Genomic DNA, 9,822 nt, shown 5'->3' with positions numbered 1-9,822 from the left:
TTAAGCCAGCTCAATTAAGGGGAGGCTAATTGAAGGGCCCTTTCCATCAGGTTAAGGGGGAAGGAGGGAGGGAGGGAGGGGCAGGCAAGCAAGTCAGGCACCACCACCCCGTCTAAACCCCGCAAGGGAAGGGCGATCTCTCTCTAGAGATAGATAGATAGACCACCCGATGCTCAACCAAGCGCAGTCCCTGCGAGTCCAAAGCCAGGCTGGGCGGCGGCGGCGGGAGGGGGGCTGCGGCAGTGAAAGCGGCCCCACCCAGCCGGGATGCCGAAGGGGAGGAGGGAGAGAGAGAGCGAGAGCGATCGAGAGCACCTGCCGCCTCCAGTACGCAGGCGCAAGAGGGGGGAATGGAGGGGGAGGTTTGCAAGCAAGTGCCTTTAACCCTTCCCTGCCCGGCCGGCTGGAAGGATGCTCTCCGCGTCTCCTGGGGGGCGGGGGAGGATGCTGGACCAGGCACTGGAGGCTCGGCTTTTGGAAGGATCCTTGGAGAGGGAGCGGGTCAAACCAAGACGGCGGTCCCCCGGGGAGGGGGGGAAGGGGAGGAGAGGAAAAAAAGGGAGGGGTGGGTTGGTCCACTCCGGGACAGACGGGGGTGTGGGTGGAGATCGGACCGTACCATTCCAGTGGGCAGGGTTTGTGGGGAGGGGGAGTTAGGAGGGAGGCTCGCAAAGGACCGCGACACTTTGCCTCTGCATTTGGGGGTGGGGGAGGGAGATGGAGCGTACCATTCTGGAAGGCTTGGGGGAGGGCGGGATCCCTGCCTTCTCACTCAAGCGGCTAGTCCCTCTTGGGCGGCAGGCGCCCTCAGAACGGGTTTCACCAGAAACCTTTCGAAGCAACCGCTTGGCCCGAGGCACGAAGGCACAAAGGGAGTTTTGGGTTGGGGCGAGGGGCGGTTCAGAGAGTAAAAGAGGCAAACGGAGGTTAGGTGGGGGGGTTTGGGTAGCTCTCCGTCAGTATTTTCCCACGTCATTGTAGTTGTTCTTTTAAAGTTGTAGCAACGTTTCAGCAGAATCTCATCTGCCATCATCAGGCTTCTGTATTGCGTTCGTCTGTGAGTCAGACAAAACAACTATAAAAGTCTGACTCACAGGCGAACACAATGTTAAATCTATCAGTCACTCTGTCACTTTCTGCCTGTCTCTCTTTATCATCTATTCATATCTGTCCCTATCTTTCTACTTATTTCTACTTATCATCCATCCATCCATTTCTCTATGATCTTTCTACTAGCATATATCTATTTGTATGTCAATCCATATCTTTCTACTTATTCCTATCTATCATCCATCCATATCAGTTTATCATCTATATCTATCCATCCATATATATCCCTCTTTATCTCCTGTCTGTCTGTCTGTCTGTCTGTCTGTCTATCTATCTATCTATCTATCTATCTATCTATCTATCTATCTATCTCATCCATATCTATTTATAATCCATCTAGCCATTCATCCATATCTTTATCTATCTTCTATCTATCCATCCATCTATATCTAACACCCATCTGTCTTTCTACTTGTATATATCTATTTGTATCTATCTTTCTATCTACCTCTTCATATCTTTCTATCATATGTCTATGGAGTTCTGATGCTCCTCTTGTATTATAATTGTCCATGCCAGGCTGGCTGGAGGATTCTGGGAGTTGAAGTCTACCCGTCTGGAAGTTGCCAAGGTGGAGAAAACCGCCGTAATATTTCCCTTACTTAAGATATCTTTAGACTTCTGGTTTTTTTCCACCTTGCTGTCGATGGTAAACTTTATAGTAAATTGAACTCCATGGCATGAATCCAGAATCAAACTAAGCCATGTTTTGTGAACTAAACCAGCATGCCTTGGATTTGCCACATGTAATAAGCCGTACCCTCTGATCCAGAAGCCAAAGTGACTGTTTTCACACAATATGCACCTTTAAACCCCACAACGACCTTATGGCTCTGGGTGAAATAAGGTTTTTTAGCTTCTTTCATGCACAAAATATAAGCTTGTTATAGTTACATTTCTCCCACATCCACCCCCCCAGCTATATTTGCACAACAAATGTAACCCATTCACACTACAGACCAAACTGGACGGAGACGGGCAGTTGAGAAATGTGAAACATAAATAAACAAACTTGAATTATTTTTTTAAAAAACGTTGGTTTTATTTTGCTTTGTTTCCAGCACGGGCTTTGTGTGAATTAAGGCTGTTTCCTTCACTGTGACCAAAGAGGCAATGCATGAACTCACAATCAGGTTAAAGCCTACTATGTGAGCACCATAACCCACATTCTGCATTTAGAAGAGTATTAAAATTTCATGCAAGAATTCAGTTGCAGCGGCCACATTAATTTTTCTACTATCCTCTCTGTTGGCCAATGTTAGAGCAGAGGGGCTGAGATTTCCGCCCCCCAAATTTAGTGCACATTCACACCATTAGTTTAGTTTACTTTATTGTCATTGCACCTTGTAAAACAAAATGAAACACCATCTTCGGGGCACATCATGACCATGAAAATAAACACAAACACACATCCTTCACATTCTATGCAATTGAATGGAAAACCCCTGATATTGCATAAATGTTGCACTATACAGTAGAATTAAAAAGAGCTACTGCCCTGGGATAGAAGCTGTTTTTCAGCCTATTTGTCCTTGTTTTTATTGTTTTCCTGTACCGTCTGCCAGATGGTAACAGTTCAAAACAAGGGGGCCCAGGATGATATGGATCTTTGAGAATATTTTGGACTTTCTTGAGGCAGCAAGAGAACGTTTTGAACTTTCTTAAAGCTCTTCCAAAAAGGGGAGAGGGCAACCCATGATCTTCTGGGCAATGACCCTCTGGAGTGCTTTCCTATCTGCTATTGTGTAATTGGCAAACCATACACAGGTGTGCAGTAAGTTAAAATACTCTCTATGGTACAGCGATAGAAGGTCACCAGCAGTTTTCCATTCAGGTGTTGTTTTCTGAGAAGCCTCAGGTAGTATAATCTCTGCTGGGCCCTTTTGACCAGGGCTGCAATGTGAGAGCCCCAGGTCAGTTCCTCTTTTATGGTAACACCCAGAAACTCAAAACTGGCCACTTGCTCTACTCCATCATTGTCAGTTCTGTGGAAATTAAACCTTCCATTTTCAAGCAGAATCTTTACATTTTCCGCAATTCCCTTCGCTGTCACATACATTATTTTTCTGAACAGTGCTGGACAGCACTCCGGATACCACTCCATCTTTTTGTTCAGTACTAGAAAACTTTGGACAGATCCCCCATTAACAGACGTAGTAAAAAAACAAAAGAATAGAGCTTGAGATTTTACATTTGGATCAATTTGTTGTTTTCTGGCCATCTTCATTTTCAATTCTACATTCTTTAAAATTTCTTAGTGGTCTCCCTTCCTATTAGTTTCGTAAGCCAGGCAGGTCAACCAGGAACTAGAATAGAATAGAATAATAAGAGTTGGAAGGGACCTTGGAGGTCTTCTAGTCCAACCCTCTGATTAGGCTGACACTCTTCTTGTAAACTGGTGTTTCTCAGCCTTGTCCGCTTTAAGAGGCGTGGACCTCAACTCCCAGAATTCCCCAGCCAACATGCCGAGGAAGGAATTCTGGGAGTTGAAAACTCCATCCGTGCTGGCTGAGGAATTGTGGGAGTTGTAGTTCACCCATATGAAAGTTGCCAGGGTTGAGAATATTTATTTGCTTGTTTATTCGTTCATTTTATTAATTAAGATGCCTTAAATACTGCTCTAAACACTCTCAAATACATGCAAAAGAGCAGTAAGGAGAAAATAAATGAAACCTGAGGGAAATTATCTTTTTTATATACTGGTGTTATGATAGATGGATGGATGGATGGATGGATGGATAGATAGATAGATAGATAGATAGATAGATAGATAGATAGATAGATAGATAGACAGATTAGATAGAAAGACAGATAGATTAGATAGACAGACATAGATAGATAGATCGATAGATAGATAGATAGATAGATAGATAGATAGATAGATAGATAGATAGATAGATAGATAGATAGATGATAGATATAGAGAAAGAGATAGAGATAGAATGACAGACAGATATAGATATAGAGATATAGACATAAAGAGAGATAGAGATAGATAGATAAATATAGACAGACAGATATAGACAGACAGATATAAAGATTAGATAGATAGATAGATAGATAGATAGATAGATAGATAGATAGATAGATTGATAGAGACAGACAGACAGACAGACAGACAGAGATATAGAGAACGAGATATATAAAGAGAGAGAAACAGACAGACATAGATATAAAGAAATAGAGATAGATAGACAGACAGATATAGAGATAGATATAGATAGATAGATATAGAGCTAGATAGACATAGATATAAAGAGAGATATAGATAGATATAGACAGACATAGACAGGCAGATATAAAGATTAGATAGATAGATAGATAGATAGATAGATAGATAGATAGATAGATAGATAGATAGATAGATAGATATGGATAGATATTGTAGAACAGGGGTCTTCAAACTTGACAGCTTTAAGACTTGTGGACTTCAACTCCCAGAATTCCTGAACTAACATGATTGGAGGAGGAATTCTGGGAATTGAAGTCCACAAGTCTTAAAGCTGTCAAGTTAGAATGGCTCTTGATCTAGAACAATGTTTCTCAATGATGGCCACTCCAAACTGTGTGGACTTCAACTCCCAGAATTCCCCAGCCAACGATTCATCCCAACTAGTTAACATTATTCCACGCCTTGCACAAAGATAGATATTAAGCTGAAATATCTTTGAACAAGGGTCTTTAAACTTAGCAAGTTTAAGACTTGTGGACTTCAACTCCCAGAATCCCTGAGGTAACATGACTGGAGAAGGAATTCTGGGAATTGAAGTCCACTAGTCTTAAAGCTGTCAAGTTTGAGGACCTCTTTCTTTGAATATGACAATACGCACGATTTTTACAAAATGTAGGCTTGTCATAATTGCAATTCTCCAACCTCCACCCTCCCAGCTATATTCACACAACAAAGGTAACCCATTCACGCTATATAAACCAAACTTGACGGAGATAGGCGATTGAGAAATGTGAAATATCAACAAACTTAAGGTTTTTGTTTTTTTTTACTTTGGTTTTATTTTGCTTTGTTTCCAGCATGGGCTTTGCATCAATATTAAGCTTCTGTGGCTTTTTATTTTACGGTGTATTTTACGGTATATACAGTGTATTTTCTGGAATGTGTAATTAATTCTTTTTGGGGGCTCAGTGTTATGGACTGAGCCCTCAAAAAAAGCCTTAGTAAGACCACATCTGGAGTACTGCATCCAGTTTTGGTCACACTATAAAAAAGATGTTGAAACTCTAGAAAAAGTATAGAGAAGAGCAACCAGGATGATGAGGGGACTGGAGGCTAAAACATACGATGGACAGTTGCATGCATAAGCGCACCAACCTGCCTACCGTCCCTGTCCTATTGTTTCTTTTTTTATTTTTCTTATATGTATCCGTGTATTCATAACTATGTTTTTACTTATACCTATTATCTTGTAAGCAATTGACAAAAATAAATAAATAAAATAAATAAATAAACTGGGCCTGGCTAGTCTAGGGAAGAGAAAGACCAGGGGAGGCAGGAGAGCAATCTTCCAATATTTGAGGGGCTGCCACAGAGAGGAGGAAGGGATCAAGCTATTGTCCAAAGCACCTGAAGGCCAGACAAGGAATAATGGATGGAAACTGACCAAGGAGAGATTCAAACTGGAAATAAGGAGAACAATCAACCCATGGAACAGAAGTTGTCTTCGGAAGTTGTGGGAGCTTCATCCCTGGAGGCTTCCAAGAAGAGATTGGACTCCCATCTGTCAGAAATGGTGTAGGGTCTCCTGCTTGGGTGGGGGGTTGGACTAGATGACCTAGAAGGTCCCTTCCAACTCTTGTTCATCCGTATCGGGATTCTCCCCATATATTTTCAATTATAAGCCCCCCTTTAAAGGACGCTTCCTAAACTTCAATCAACTAATTGCTGTATCCCAGCGTAGTCTTCAGTGAGTGGCTGCCAACAAATATTGACTTTGTGCCAAAGTGCTCACTGTCAGGAATGACGTGTGAGTGTGTGTGTCACTGTTGTGTGATGGAGCCTGCATTGTGATGTCAACTGTCAGGCGCCTTGTGACAGTTGGATTTGACCTCTGCTCTGGTTGATGCTGGGCTGTTTGGGAGAGGCCATTTCTCTGGTGGGAACTGAGGATTCTTCAGTGAGTAGGTGAAAATGATGGTTTCTCTAATCCCCCCAAAAAATAAGCATTTTATTGGGAATCTTGGATGATGCAGTTACCAGGTTCTGAAGAATATATTGATTTGACATCTTTTAGTCAGCGTTTTCCAAGGATAAGTGTCTTGTAGTTCTAAGGAAGATGGAGACCTTTGGTGGGAGTTGCTTCTTTTCTGATTTTATTGACTGGGCTCTTTATTAAGTGTTCCTCCCTCGGTATCCAAAGTGGTAATGGAGGAGGAGGAGGAGGAGGAAAGGAGACAGGCAGGAAGGGGGAGGAGGGGGAGGAGGAGAAAAAGGGGAAGAGGAGGAGGAAAGGAAGAGAAGAGGAAGAAAAGAAGAGGAAGAGAAGTTGAAAAGAGGAAGAGGAGGAAGAGGAAGAAAAGAAGAGGAAGAGGAGGAAGTCAGAAGAAGAGGAAGAAGAAGAGGAGGAGGAGGGAGGAGAAAGGAAGAGGAGGAAAGGAGGAAGAAGAAAAAGAGGAAGAAGAGGAGGAAGACAGAAGAGGAGGAAGAGAAGTAGGGGAAGAAGAGGGAGAAGAGGAAAGAGGGAGGAGAGAGAAGGAAAGGAGGAAGAGGAAGAAGAAAAAAAGAAGAGGAAGAGAAGGAGAAGAGGAGGAAGAGGAAGAAGATTATGATTAACTGGACTTTATGACCAATAGCTTTTTCCACGTTCCTATCCTTTATTTTAAAATATTCTTCCTTTTCTTTCCCAAACCGTCCACAAAACTCCTTCTTTCTCAAGGTGGCACTCTCTCCAGCTTCCTAGTGACCAATGGCTTCCGGAGGAGAAAGGTCATTTTACAAAATAAAAGCAATTAAAAATAATTCCTTCGAATAAAGTTAACACAGATCCCAAAGGCATCTGCAGAAGCCATAAAAAAATAAAAATCAGGCGACGTTGCGGAGGAAATAAATATTCATAACCTGATACCAAATATCAGGAGCATCCTTAAGAAAGGCTGTTTGAACTTAAAATGCTATTGCGGATCAAAGCCTCTTCTTTAGAGGAAGCATTGGTGTCTCCAAATGAAGGAGCAAGAGGAGGGTTTTGGATCCTGGGGAATCTCGGGGTCTATCCCTGTCAGGCTTGTGAGGTAGACCCAAAAATGCTCACTCCAACTTTCTCGTAAGGCTCCGTTCACAAAATCTTGCAAATCTGAAAGGGCCTTTCCTTACCGCTCACCTGTTGTGGTTCGCTGGCAGCTGATGCAGACGGCAGCGGAATCGGACAGTGGGGAAGAACGGGGGACCAGTCCAGGAGTCTGGGGAGGACTCGGACGAAGTTCCTACGTCCGATGCATAGATGGAGCCAGGACCATCTGTGAGTGGGGTGCTGCCTCTGGAGCCTCCGGAGTCTGGCAGAAGTGAGGCAGAGTAACAAGGGGAGCCTGTTCCCAGTGCGTGTATGCACAGAGCTGCTAGAAGGAGAGAGCAGCTGAGACAAAAGGGGCAACTCAAGAGTAAGGCTGGGAGGTGATTGCCCCTCCCACGAGGGATAAAAGTCAGACCTCAATGATGAACTCTTTGCAGGAAGCAAAGTAGTTCGGTAGATTCCGAGTCTCTCTTGAAGCTCTGGTTGTTTTTTTTCTGGTACTTTGGTGGTGTTATAATTGGAGACTTGTTTTTGGCAGCATTCCACAGCACTGAAAGGCGTGTGCTTATCTTGGGGAACTGTTTACGATTAGTTCTGGCTGGGAATGAAAGTAATTCCTAGCGTTGCAATAAAATAGGTTTTGCTTTTAAAACAAGTTTAATTATGTTTACAAAGCCTGCATCAGAACATTACCTTTACAGCCTGAGAAACTAGGTAGGATCCCTCCTGGGAGGTTCACAACACCCCCCATTCCTTCTGCAGACCCATCTCTTGGTTGTCCCGCCATTGGCAGCTAGTTTTGAGCTTCTTCCTCTGGTCTCCCAAGGTCATTCTCACATACCGTTTACGTTTCTGGTCAGAGTTAGCAGACCTGATTGTGATTTGTCTTCTGGAATGAGTTTTACATTAATCAACATTCAGCTAGGGAGGATATTACGCTTAGATGTGATCTTTTCTTTCCCCCACAACTCATTCTTTTTTTCTTTTTAAAGTCTTGTTTGTTGTGGTTTTATATATATTTTTATATTTTGCTTTTGTTTTTTAATATTTTGGTGCTTTGTATTTTAATTAGTAAATTGGTTAATTATTTAATTTCCTGATTAATATGTAGTTTCCCGACAGTTAGAACAACTTTTCCAGAGAGTTAGGACCACTAATCCATGGAAAAACTTGCCTCCAGAAGTTGTGGATGTTCCAATGCTGGAGGTTTTTAAGAAAAGATTGGACAGCCATTTTGTCTGGAATGGTATAGGGTTTCCTTCCTGACCAGGGGGTTGGACTAGAAGACCTCCAAGGTCCCTTCGAACTCTGTTCTTTTATAACTTTTCTGGAACAAACTAAATATTATTGGGATGAGGTTTTTTTTTCCTAGTGGCCTCCCATCCCAATTCCTAGTGTCTCCCACTGGTACCAACCTAATCTGAGGAAATAAGTTAAACTGGGCCAGACTGCTGTCCTTTGCCATGATCGTCCATATGAAAATATCCAAAAACAGATTGGGATACGCCGAGAATAGGATGATATAATGCGCCACGGTGGCACAGTGGTTAGAGTGCAGTACTGCAGGCTACTTCTGCCGGCTGCCGGCAATTTGGCAGTTCAAATCCCACCAGGCTCCAGGTTGACTCAGCCTTCCCTCCTTCCAAGGTGGCTAAAACGAGGACCCAGATTGTTGGGGGCAACAGGCTGATTCTGTCAACCGCTTAGAGAGGGCTGGAAAGCACCGTGAAGCGGTATATACGTCTAAGTGCTATTGCTATTTGATGCTGGCTTATTCGCTTGTTCCTTTGCTTGTTCCTTGGCAGAGGACTCAACAGGACCAGTGCTGAATTCGAGCCCTTTCTCCAACACCATGGAGAAAGCTGCAGAGACCCTTCCGATGTCCACCCAGGAAGGCTTAAAGAAGGAGATCAGCGACCTCAAAGAGAGAGTGGCCAACCGTGAGGTGGAAAACCAGAAGATCATGAAGGACATTGAAGGCATCAAGAAGGAGAACAAGAACCTGGAAGGGAGAATCGATTGCTTGGCCGCCATGGTGAAGGTCTTGGAAAAGGAAGAGGAGCAGCTTCAGGAGTTGCTGCGAGAACGGGAAGACACCCGGGCGACCCTGGAGGCCCAGAACCAGACCTTGGCCGAGACCAACCAGGTTCTCCGCTCCGAAATCCAGACCATCTCCCATGACCTTGTCCGGTTCCAGGATTACCGAGCGAGTCGGGACCAGAACATGTTGCGCATGAAGCAAGTGGTGGAGCAAATCGCGGGCTACTTTGGGCAGCTGGAGGCGGAGATCGCGACGGCCGAGCTGCGCTACGCCGACCAGAAGCAGCAGTCCACTGAGCTGAAGAGCACGATAGACCAACTCCAGAAGATCTGCGACGTGCAGGAGAACGAGATCCTGTGCCTGGAAGAGCAGCTGGAACCGTTCTCCTTCGACGACACGGAGACCGGCGATCTCTTCTGCTGCTGCTGGGAG

General features: G+C 44.0%; 1 long non-coding RNA gene across 1 annotated transcript in view; it reads left to right on the top strand.

Moving 5' to 3' along the window:
* Positions 1–2,884: 2,884 nt before the first annotated feature.
* The window catches only part of LOC148130344 (uncharacterized), a 469,114-nt gene continuing 462,176 nt past the window's right edge, over positions 2,885–9,822 (top strand). Inside the window, exon 1 of the long non-coding RNA XR_015749690.1 lies at positions 2,885–3,023. This is a non-coding gene — a long non-coding RNA (uncharacterized LOC148130344). The remainder of the gene's footprint in view (positions 3,024–9,822) is intronic.

The sequence above is a fragment of the Notechis scutatus genome, chromosome 5 (genome assembly GCF_049901735.1).
Source record: "Notechis scutatus isolate UNSWTSFEM ecotype Mainland chromosome 5, rNotScu1.2, whole genome shotgun sequence".
Classification (NCBI taxonomy): Eukaryota; Metazoa; Chordata; class Lepidosauria; order Squamata; family Elapidae; genus Notechis; species Notechis scutatus.
This window is presented reverse-complemented; position numbering and strand designations above follow the sequence as displayed.